The sequence below is a fragment of the Nilaparvata lugens genome, chromosome 3, assembly GCF_014356525.2.
Source record: "Nilaparvata lugens isolate BPH chromosome 3, ASM1435652v1, whole genome shotgun sequence".
NCBI classification, from domain to species: Eukaryota; Metazoa; Arthropoda; class Insecta; order Hemiptera; family Delphacidae; genus Nilaparvata; species Nilaparvata lugens.
Window position 1 is genome coordinate 42,951,493 of NC_052506.1, and position 12,962 is coordinate 42,964,454.

The window sequence follows — 12,962 nt, forward strand, 5'->3', positions numbered from 1 at the left end:
ATGCTTTCACATTATTCCTTAGACCAGTTATAGAATAGACACGGCTCATTGTATATTCAAACTGAAAGTCGATGAAGCCAAAATCTACAGCCAAATCCACCCAGCTTGACGTCACAGCAGTGACGTCACGCATCGTAAAGAAATAATTATAGAAAACTTTTTTGAGTTTGTTGTGTAACTTACATTGTTGTTGAACAATGCATTGTTGTTAGCTTCGTTGTGACGTCAAGATGGATGGATTTGGCAGTGGATGTTAGAGGCTAGACTTCCCAAAGTGTCTATTCTATAACTGGTCTAAGCATTATTCACATCGCCCAACACAGCAGTCTCCCCACAAACCACTCTCGGTCTCAGACAGCACCGTATCGCACATGCGTTAGTAACGGTTTTTTCCCGTTCCATTCGGTCAGTTCTTTGAATGTAACGTTCTTTGTGATGATGGTTACCGAGCACCGTAACTGGAGCCGTCATTCCATTTTGATGATATTATTATCCAATTATGATTTATCATTAAATTCGATATAATATTCAACATATTATCATCATTTCATTTGATAGAAGGGAGAGTACTTTTCAATAATATAATTAATAAAATATGACAGTTGTTATTAACTAATGTAAAAAACACTACAACTAAGTCAGCATATTATCATTTCAAAGCAAAAACCTAACCCCCTAACCTCCTCTGTTATATTTAAAACATCAATAAACATAAATCTTGGTAAAAACCCGTAATCCCTTCCAGCATATTGCAATTTCAAAGCAAAATCCTAACCCCCAACCTATCTTTTCACCTTTGAAATATCAAAAACCATAATTCTACCTATACCCTAGCCCTTTCTAGCATATTGCAATTTTGAAGCAAAAACCTAACCTAGCCTCATGAAACATTATTAAATATAACTTGAAAAAACCTTACCCCTAACCCCTTCACATTCAATACTTTGGATTTAAAAGCAAACTCCTAACCCCCTAACCTATCCTTTCACCTTTGAAACAACAAAAAACATAACTTTACCTGGACCCTAGCCCCTTCTAGCATATTGCAATTTTAAAGCAAAAACCTAGCCTATCCTTATGAAACATTATTAAATATATTAAGATGTAATTGTAATGTATTATAACTATCTTGACAATGTCTCATGCAATCGTGTTCTTGGACAAATAAAAATATTCTTTGATATTTCAAAGGTGAAAAGATAGGTTGGGGGTTAGGATTTTGCTTTGAAATTGCAATATGCTGGAAGGGATTACGGGTTTTTACCAAGATTTATGTTTATTGATGTTTTAAATATAACAGAGGAGGTTAGGGGGTTAGGTTTTTGCTTTGAAATGATAATATGCTGACTTAGTTGTAGTGTTTTTTACATTAGTTAATAACAACTGTCATATTTTATTAATTATATTATTGAAAAGTACTCTCCCTTCTATCAAATGAAATGATGATAATATGTTGAATATTATATCGAATTTAATGATAAATCATAATTGGATAATAATATCATCAAAATGGAATGACGGCTCCAGTTACGGTGCTCGGTAACCATCATCACAAAGAACGTTACATTCAAAGAACTGACCGAATGGAACGGGAAAAAACCGTTACTAACGCATGTGCGATACGGTGCTGTCTGAGACCGAGAGTGGTTTGTGTAGGGGCACTTAGTGGGGAGTCATTGGTATCCTACACTTCCCTCTCCAACAAACCAGTTCACACCACTCTCTCCCCCCATCAAAACAATGTGCTGGTAGCATCTTGAGGCTTGAGGCCTGCATGTCATTGTTTTGCTAATAAATACCTATACATAGATAATAGGTAATACATAGACTGGACATACTTTATTATTATTCTAATCACTTGCTACTCTCAACTCTCCAGATCGCGTGAGCACTATGTCTCCAATGACAAAGTGGATTAATTTTTATTTGTAATCAACAAGAACAAGAAAACAATAAGAATAAGTGAATCAGTGGTCAGATAAAGTATTGTCCTTTAAAAAAATGTAGCATAATCCAAACTTTATTACATTATGTACCTACTTCAATTTAATTATTGAAAAAATTTAAATCCATCTAATTTAATCCACAATTGTGATTTTGAACTTGAAAATTGAGGAAGAGCATGGAATAATTTTAATTATGACATGTTCTTGAGGTGCTGTGTAATGCAGTATTATATTCTTCTAATATTGTTCTAAAATGATTATAAAAATTATGTCAGCTGCTCATTAACAATAATATTGTTTCAGTTACTTTTTCTTCATTGAATAGCCAAAGATTGTTAACCTTTTTCATGGACTGTACCCAGTGGAAAGTTTTAATTTCGCATATCAACTATAAATGCCGGTAGGCGAGCCGACGAGCAGGAGATTGTGGAAGAGGGATTAATTTGAAAATTCAATTAATTTCTCTCATTATAAACTTATAAGAGCCACTATCTTTTTAGCATTCAGTAAAATAATATCCAGTTTCATTGTATATTATGATAAGGAGGAAATTGATTGATAGCCTGCTACTTTTAAAAAGATTTACCTACCCCTGTTATTATGTAGGTACGTGTATTTTTGTCGTAAATGTATTTCCTTTGCTTGATATAATACAAAATTATAAGTAAAGCAATAAAGAGCAAAACTAAAATCGTAAATCGATTTTGGAATAATCTTCATGACCTTTTAGAAGAAAATTTATGGCTGAATCTGCTAATCAAATTCGACCAAGTTGATAAAACTTGAAACGCAAAAAATGCTGTTGATTTTATCATTTTCATTCATAGTTCACTTGGACGCATTGTACGATTCAATCACTTGAAAACATCAAGAGATTGAAGATATTCTTCTCATATTCACAATCTTGGTAGCTCTAAGATAGAAAACAGTAGTTGAAGATAAATATTTAAGGCAACTGAGCTAGCCTTTGGGATAAAATTTAGAACCAATCATGAGTTTCTATGATGTATGAACCTCGTTTTAGAGATTCTTGATTAACAGCAGAATTGCGAAAAAATGGTAAAATTGCAATCGTCACTTTTTCAATCGGTTGTAACTTTCTAATATTATTGAAATCAAAAGTAATGTTGATTGGAGTGAGAAGAGGAGGAAATTCCTCACATCCTTGACTGGATTTTGATTTTATATAAGAATTATCTCATTACATATGCAGCATTGAATAAATAAATTGTCATTATTTTGTGTATGGAATATGGGTTGAGGTACAGTGTACACTCAACAAAAAATTCCCCATATCTCTTACGAACTTGACTCATGATATCCCTACTGGAAGTGATCAATAGAGATCAATAAAAAAATGTATTGATATCAATAGGTATTTGGGCCAATACACATCAATAGGTATCCATGGATATGTATTGATGTGTATTGGCCCAAATACCTATTGATATTCAAATTCAAATTTATTTCTCAAAAAACATACACAATTATAATAATCTAATATCATAACATATAAAAATAATACAAGAAAAATACTATTAAATATATAAAATGATCCCAAAACTGCAGTATATTATTTTTTTATGTCCATCTATGTTTAAGGAGTAGCCTACAAGGTAAAACCTGTGCGTAGACCTAAGTTGCAGTAATATATTTATTCAATATAAACTAAGAAATTGAACCAAAAAAGAACAAAGATTAGTGGAACTTACACACAAATATAAGTTTGTAGATTAAATTAGATAAAAGTTAGTAAAACACAATAATTATTATTCTATGATAAAAAAAAAACAAAGCATAAAAACAAGAAACAGTTGGTGCTTAGATTTTTTCTTCAGTTTTATTTGATCTTATCCATTCCTCAATCTCGCAATTTAGTTTTTTGCTCCGGCTTGTATTGGCAACAAAATGAGTAGGAACAAGATTTATTATCCTCTGTGATAAGTAAGTGAATTGTCTTCTACATACATTCAAATCCATCCTCTCTTGATGGAATGTTTCTCTAAAAGGACGTAAATTTAAATTCAAGTTTCTTTCACAAAGAAGAAATTTATTTTTATTCTTCTTAATATATTATCAAATTTTTTATGTACAGCTGTTGAACAGTTAGTACTTTGAATTCATTGAAAAGATCGCTTGTAGGATAAAGTCTGGGTTTGCCTAGAATTGTTTTAATAATATATTTTTGAATTATGAAAAGTTTTTCAAAATGAGTGTTCAAGGCTCCACCCCAAGCTCTTATTCCATATTGTAAGACAGCTTGTGCATAAGAGAAGTAGATTAATCGGGCTATTTTCAAGTTATTTAGTTCTCTGATTTGATGAAATTTATATATTAGAAATTTTATTTTCAAACACATGCTGTTTATATGAATATTCCATCTCAGATATGGATCCAACAGTATTCCCAGGTATTTTACTCGGTCCTTTTTTCGAATTTCAGGACAAAAGCAGTGATTTGTTGATTGTTGACAATTGCAGTTTACTTGGTGTATTTTAATACTTTCTATTTCATGAGGTTGTGTTTGGGCATTGGGTGAGCAATACATCAATACATATCCATGGATATCAATACATAACCAGCTGTATTGATATCAATACATTTCCATGGATATGTATTGGCCCAAATACCTATTGATATCAATACAAATCAATACATATCCATGGATATCAATACATAACAAGCTGTATTGATATCAATACACATCAATACATTTCCATGGATATGTATTGATGTGTATTGGCCCAAATACCTATTGATATCAATACAAATCAATACATATCCATGGATATCAATACGTAACTAGCTGTATTGATATCAATACACATCAATACATTTCCATGGATATGTATTGGCCCAAATACCTAATGATATCAATACACATCAATAGGTAGCCATGGATATCAATACATAACCAGCTGTATTGATATCAATACAGATCAATAGCCATCTATAAGCAGCCTGTCTCCTTTATGGAAAAAATCCTCTTTCAAATCTAGGAGAGCAGCTTAGGATGAAGATAACATTTGCAAGGATTATAATATTTTAACCCAGCTGCAACTGGCATCAGACAAGAGAGTATACCTGTTCCATTATCTATAATTAATATACGTGAATTGGATTCAGTGAATAGATGTCTATTGACATATTGATGAAAAATTAAGGGATGTAAATAGTTAAGACATAAATAATGTGAGAAGTTTGTTTATTAAAATAACTCATATGCATGTCATTTATCTATTGAGAAAGGTCCTTATTGTGGTGCTCCAGAATACTTTAATCTCTTCCTGTTTAAAGTAGCAATTTTTTGAGCTACATACTGGTTTATGTTACTGCACCTTAATTCAATCTCAATTTTTGAAGCATTCACATTTTCCTCCAGGATCCGGTGTTTGAACATTTCTAGAACAAATAACAGTTCAAAGTATACAATCTTTACAAATTAGAAAATAAGGATTTTATTTCCTAAATTAATCTGCTAGCAAATTTATTTAATAACCTAAAAATGTATTTAAATATGCATGACTCTCCCTCTCCTGAAAGGAAAGTCCAAGATAATACAAGAGCGTTTTTTTCACGTGAAAATTATGTCCTCACAGTTTTACATTATAATGTCATATTCTGGTGGAAAAGTCGAGAAAATAACATTTTTTCATGTGAAAAAAAGTGTAAATGTTCCAACTTTTCACGTGAAAAGTATGTGAAACTAAAACTTGAAAATAACCTTTTTTTGTTTCTACATTTTCACGTTATACTGAACTCTCAGAAAAGAACATGAATAAAACGGTTTTTTCTACATTTCTTGTCCCACATTTGGTCATTTCTTACGCATGAAAATTTCCAAAAATTCACATGAAAATAACGCTTTTAAAATACATTTTTACAATATTTTATCGTGAAAAGATGGAGAATGATTACCTTGATTATTCTGAATAAATAACCTTTTCAATTCTTTATTTTTACATTAAAAAACTATAAATCTTATAAAACTTTTGAATAACCACAATAAAATGTGAAGTAAATTCTCTACCCTAACTTTACAATAATTTTATACAAAACTGAATAAAAATTAAATTCAACTATAAATCCTATTCAGAAATAGTTATTTGTATATCTAGAGTGAAAAGTGCTGTTTTTTCTCCCTGAGGGAAAAGTTTGAAGCCCGAGGCGAAGCCGAGGGCAACAATTTTCCTGAGGGAGAAAAAACATTTTTCACTCGTGATATACACAACATTTTTCCTCCACCTACATTATTATAAAAATTGCTAATAAAATAATTTTTAAAAACGTATGTGACCAAACAATGTGTTACAACATAATCTAAAAAGTAAACAGAAACAGCTGGCTTGTAATCACAGTTCTCCTCCAACAGCACTATCTGTCGGCTAAAGTTGTAACAACAATGACAGCCAAAACTACAGCTATGATGTAGTTCCCGTTTCAAATTTGATTAGTTAATAAGTATATTCGTTGGCTGATATTTTGAATAACATGGAATAAAAGAAAAAATATATACATTTTTTTAGTATACTGATATGAAGTTTGTAATCATAATTTCAGCATGCAAACATAAATTTTATATATCGATCAAATGTCTGGTTGAGGTATTGAATTTAGTTGGTTTAATGACTACTCTATATGCTTCCTCATCTGAGCTTAGACCTTCTGACCTATTCCAAATGTACGTTTTTAAAATAGAGATGCTTCCCATGTTATTTAAATGGAGTCACTTTTACTCCCTAGGGAGTTTTTCTGTTTTTTAGTACCGAGAGCGAAAAAGTGACACTTTAGTATTATGTTTCAGGGAGTAAAGTAAGTACTTTTGACAGTAGGTGGAGGAAAAATGGATTTTTCCTAGTAAGTAGTGATATATGCAATCTAACAGCTGGACACTATAATTACAAAAAGAAAACTCATTTTTATTTGTAATCATTCAACAGCTGACAAATTTCAAAAATGTTTCATGTAAGCTTCTTTTTTCATCTGTTGGACTTTGTATCAGCCATTTGCTTGTATTAGCTTTGCATCACCAATGGGAAAAAACCATGAATGTCTGGATGGCCAATAGGGAGATTTTTGCTTTAATAAAATGGTGAAACAACAATAATTTATATTAAAATTGAATTTATTTTCAAAACATCACAGTCTTGAACCCTTCAATAAGTTGGAGACTGTTGTAGATATAATACTGTAACTTTCAGGATAAGTTATTGGTGGAATACTCCACCATTTGACATACAACTGAATTTCAACTCATCATAAGGGGGTGACTTGGGGGTTGTAAATCAAAGATTTTGAATGTAAATACCCATTGTGTATTATCTTAAAAGCCTTCTCAAAACGAGAAAGATGAAATCAATAAAAATCTTCTGTGATACTTTTATCCAAAATCCATAGGAGTGGCCGTAGTCGAGTGGATCAGATGCTGGCTTTATGATTCAGAGGCCCGGGTTCAAATCCCGGCCCGGGCCAAGATATTCATCTTGGGCCACTCCTGTGTATCGGATGGACACGTTAAGTCGTCGGTCCCGGCTGCCTGAAAAGCAGTCGTTAGGTCATGTCAGAGGCCCTGAAATTGATCAGTTGCAACCTGAAAACTCTGACACCAGACCTGAGCCAGCCAGGTCACTCGATATTATTATTATTATTATCAAAAAGGGCGGCTGATTGAAGTTTTGGTTTTTAAAGAAATAATTGATAAAATTCAATCAGCTGCCATTTTGGATAAAAGTATCATAGATTTTTATTGATGTCATCTTTCTGGTTTTAAAAAGGCCTTTATAATGATGTATCACACAATGGGTGTTTACATTAAAAATATTTGAGTTATAACCCTTTATTTCTTTACAAACTGTAACTTCAATCAGCCACCGTTTTGGATTCAAGTTTCATAGTACATTTTAATTGATGTTATGTTTCTTGTTTTAAAAAGCCCTTTAAAATAATGTACTACACAATAGGCGTTTACATTAAAATTTTCCAGTTAAAACTCTTGATTCACCATATTATACATTCTGAACGTAGTCAACCCCTTATGAAGGGGTTGAAATTCAGTTGTACCGTATGTCAAGAGTTAGAGTATTTGACCAGTAACATATCCTTGAAGCTACAGTATTATATCAACAACAGTCTCTAATTTATTGAAAGGTTCCCTTACATATGACTCACCCGGTATGATTACTCATATAATGAGTAGCACAAGCCTAGAGCTCATGTGGACATCACCCATAAAAAAAATTGTTTGACTTTATATTCTGTTTTAAATTAATCAAAATTGAGACTTACTTAGATTTCTCTATGCTGGTAAACTGAGTTTTTGGAGACTTCAGCCAGTATTTGATTACTGTACTGCTTCTATGTCTTTTTCTTTTGTGTTGGAAAATTTCATCACCACAGCTCCTATCAGAGATGAAACAAAAGTTTACTTATAATTAAACATATTTCAAATAATATTTTTTGACTAGAAAATTGGTAAAACACACATGTTGCTAACACAGTCTCACTCTTTCTTATTATATAAAATATATATTGCTAAAATGAGAGGACTACACTGATAGTTTTTCTAAATTGGAATAAGATATAAAGCTGTTAATATAAATAAATGAATCAATTGCTTGCTGGAAAAAGTTTAAATAAAGCCTGCCGGTCCAGAAAACAACTGAATAAATTTTAATCTATCAATCCACAGTCACATATTATTTATATTAAGTTCATTATAATAACATGAGTGTAGATTAGTTTGTGGTGACTTCAATTACCTACTTAGGCTAATAAAAAGTTTTGTTACACATTTAAATTTATATGTACCAGCATAAACCCTGGAATGTGTCTGCCTAGAATAATAATCATCTTATTTCCAGCAAAGATGAATTCAAGAGGCTTTCTTCTTCTTATTATTAAGTTATGCCTTAAATAATACAGTATTAAGCAAAGACCTTAAAGAGATATCTTTAAGGTTCTTTTCTTGCATCTTTAATGTCTTTGGTATTAAGTGTTGTGTAGTTATGAGGTTATGTTATGCTTGGCCTATAATAGTCTTTCGAAAAGATTATCATTTAAATATATAAGTATTTAGACCTATAATAAATTTATTCTTTCATTTTATGGTACATCAATAAAAAAAATCACTCGACTTACCTATATTTCCTGGATAAAATCACAAAAATTACAAACTACGAAACTCACTACAAAGTACAAAAACCGTTGGTTCATTGCAAAATGCAATATGCATTGACCAAACACCAACACCACCATGCATCGCATCATCGATAAACCCAAAATGTTGATATAATATTATCAATACATCGATAAATAATAATTATCGACTATTAATAATTACATATTCTCAAATGTCATCTACATCTTTGTTTGGAAATGTGTTATTCAAATTACATAGTTTAAATAAGTAAAAGTAGAATACAATCCTGATTTCTACATTCTTGGATGCAATAAAATTAGTTTTCCCCAGGAAAAAAGTTAGAATTAGTTTGATATATCGATTGTTAAGACTTTGATATTTCCATTTCACAGTATCAATATTATTGATAATATATCGATATTTTCATTCCATACCATAGTAATGGTAGCAATTTCAAAATTATTGACAATGTTACTGTTATTGAAATATTTGATATTAATTTCAGGTGGAGATTATTGATTTTTTATGGAGGGACATTTGTGCTTGACACTGAAATAATGTTGGAAACGATATAGTAGGTTCTTATTATTTGAATTGAAACCCCAAAAATCATTTCAAAGTCTGTGTGAGTAATTCCGGATACTGCATGATTTTCCTCATAAACTGTGATCTAATTTGAAAAAGTGTTATAACTTTTCCAATTTTGAATGGAATCATTTTAAATTCTAGGACAAGGTTGATAATATGAACAGAAACGTCCATGAATTTTTACAGAACTTTTCATGATGAACCAAATTTTTTTTTAAATTTTAAACGTCAGTAGCACGTTAACGGCACGTCTGACAGGATTTTCACATAGGACAAAAAGTGCTGGAAATTCACTTCTACACCCGAATCAGTCATCAAAAATACATTGTTCCGGGAAAATTGAAAATCTGCCAAAAATATTCAATATGTTTTAACTGCATTTAAAATTACCGCAAAAGGTCTATAAATCATTAACGTGCATTGTAGACGATTTTTGCAAGAGAAAAAAAGTGCTAGAAATTCACTTTTACACCAGAATCATTCATCAAAAATACATTGTTCCGGGAAAATAGAAAATCTGCCAAAATTATTAGGTAGGTACTAAGTTTTTAACTGCATTTAAAACGGCACGTCTGAGAGGATTTTCGCAGAGGACAAAATGTACTGGAAATTCACTTCTACACCCGAATCACTCATCAAAAATACATTGTTTCGAGAAAATTGAAAATCAGCCAAAATTATTACAAAGTTTTTAACTGCATTTAAAATTACTGCAAAAGGTCTATATATTGTTAACGGTGCCCTGTAGACGATTTTTGCAAGAGACAAAAAGTGATGGAAATTCACTTCTACACCCGAATCAGTCATCAAAAATACATTGTTTCGGGAAAATTGAAAATCTGCCAAATTTATTCAGTTTTAAACTGCATTTAAAATTACCGCAATCCATGGACTCCTATTGATATCACTAAACTTGTAGTGATATCAATATAAGTCCATTGACTGTATTTACCGTGATTTCTATTGGTATCCATGGATTTCTATTGATATCCATGAGCTTCTATTGATATCACTAAACTTGCAGTGATATCAATATAAGTTCATTGACTGTATTTACCATGATTTCTATTGGTATCCATGAACTTCTATTGATATCACTAAACTTGTAGTGATATCAACTTAAGTTCATTGACTGTATTTACCGTGATTTCTATTGGTATCCATGGATTTCTATTGGTATCCATGGATTTCTATTGATATCCATGAGCACGTATTGATATCCATTAGCATATATTGATATCAATAGAGTTTTTCTATCGATTTCTATGGATCTCTTCCACTAGGGATATGATTTCCAACTGCCTTGACAAGCCAAAAAGAAAGAGTGTACGAGAAGATCCGATCATTGTATCAAAAGTTATAAATGAAATTTCGATCCTTGAGGTGTCCTGAAAATCTTTGAGATAGAGCATGCTCTACCTGTTCTCAGATTGTAGAGCACAAAATTATGCCTGGTAGGATGTTGAATTATACATTTTTGAATTGTGACAATCTGATGATATTGTTGATTAAATACTATAAAATTTATCAAAATTGATTTTTCCATGAAATTCTACTCGTTTTGGAAAAACTGTATGATAGAACTCATTGAAATTAGAGAGGTCCTGACAGAATCCAAGGGCAGGGCAGTGGACTGTGAATGATAGTTGGTATAAATACCTACAAATAAATCTTTGAATTCTGTACATAAAAATACTGATAGCTTGGAGTGTGGTAAGTACGCCAATAAAAGACTAAATGAATCAACAAGATAAGATTTAATAATAATAATAAGATAATAATAGGCAGATGGCCACATACAAAAACAATTGTGTCAAATATCTTGGGATCAATAAAATAATAATAGGCAGACGGCCACATACAAAAACAATTGTGTCAAATTTCTTGGGATCAATAAAATAATGATAGGCAGGTGGCCACATACAAAAACAATTGTGATTAGATTAAGTTAAATATCTTAAGTCTTTAAGTCTTTGAATCTTTAAATAATGATAGGCAGATGGCCGCATACAAAAAACAATTATGATTAGATTAAGTTAATATCTTAAGTCTTTAAGTCTTTGAATCTTTAAATAATGATAGGCAGATGGCCGCATACAAAAAACAATTAGTTAAATATCTTGGGAAAATTACAACATGTGAAATAATGTAGAGAAATACAATATTTAAATGAAATTAGGTCAATGACATTAATGACCATTGAAGTCTGACAATAAATGAAAAGGTCGTATTAATGATACCTGAAATGAATATAAATTGAGTGCTATAATGAAAGTTATTACTATAAGGTACAATATTAATGATTAAGAAATGACAATAAGCTGTAAAAAATGCTCAGCAAGTAACATATAAAAATATATGCGGCATAGGCCTTCAGTGATTTGAATGTCAAGATAGACTTCGACCAAACAATTAATAGGCGTTACTGGCCTTAAAATATCACTTAAGAGCTAAGGGTAGCTAATAAAGACAATGAGGACAGTCCGGGTTGAATATAGGCGACATGGGCCTTCAATGAATTGAATGTCAAGACAGACATCAATTAGAACGAGTAATAGGCGACAGTGGCCTCAGAAAATCACTTGTAAAGCCAAGGGTAGCTGTCAAATCCAATAAATTAATAGTTGCTACTATTGAATACAATTATATAGGCGTCAGTGGCCTCAGAAAATCACTTGTAAAGCCAAGGGTAGCTGTCAAATCCAAAGAATAATTGCTACTATTGAATACAATTATATAGGCGTCAATGGCCTCAGAAAATCATTTGTAAAGCCAAGGGTAGCTGTCAAATCCAAAGAATAATTGCTACTATTGAATACAATTATATAGGCATCAGTGGCCTTAGTAAATTGAATGTCAAGATAGACATTAATAAAACAATAAATAGGCGTCGGTAGCCTCAGTGAAATGAATGTCAAGATAGACATTAACTAAACAATAAGTAGGCGTTGGTAGCCTCAGTGAATTGAATGTCAAGATAGACATTAATAAATCAATTAGTAGGCGTCAGTGGCCTCAGAAAATCACTTGTAAAGCCAAGGGTAGCTATCAAATCCAATGAATTAATAGGCATCGGTGGCCTTAGTGAATTGAATGTCAAGATAGACATTAATAAAACAATAATGATGCATACGTAAATGAAAATTGAAAAGAACGATTTACATAACCTGAATAAAATTTTGAAGAGGAGATGCGGCCAGGCAGACAGGCAATGACTCCGCAATACCAACAGGAACAGGACATCAGCAAGCGATGAAGTGATCTGGCCATGCGATGACAAGCATGGAAAC

General features: G+C 31.7%; 1 long non-coding RNA gene across 1 annotated transcript; it reads right to left on the reverse strand.

Annotated features, from left to right (window-relative positions):
- Positions 1-5,134: 5,134 nt before the first annotated feature.
- Positions 5,135-9,382, reverse strand: LOC111051056. The gene is made up of 3 exons (XR_005570780.1): positions 9,084-9,382; positions 8,232-8,345; positions 5,135-5,348 (listed from the first exon to the last, which is right to left on the reverse strand). It is a non-coding gene; the product is annotated as an uncharacterized LOC111051056 (long non-coding RNA).
- Positions 9,383-12,962: the final 3,580 nt, after the last annotated feature.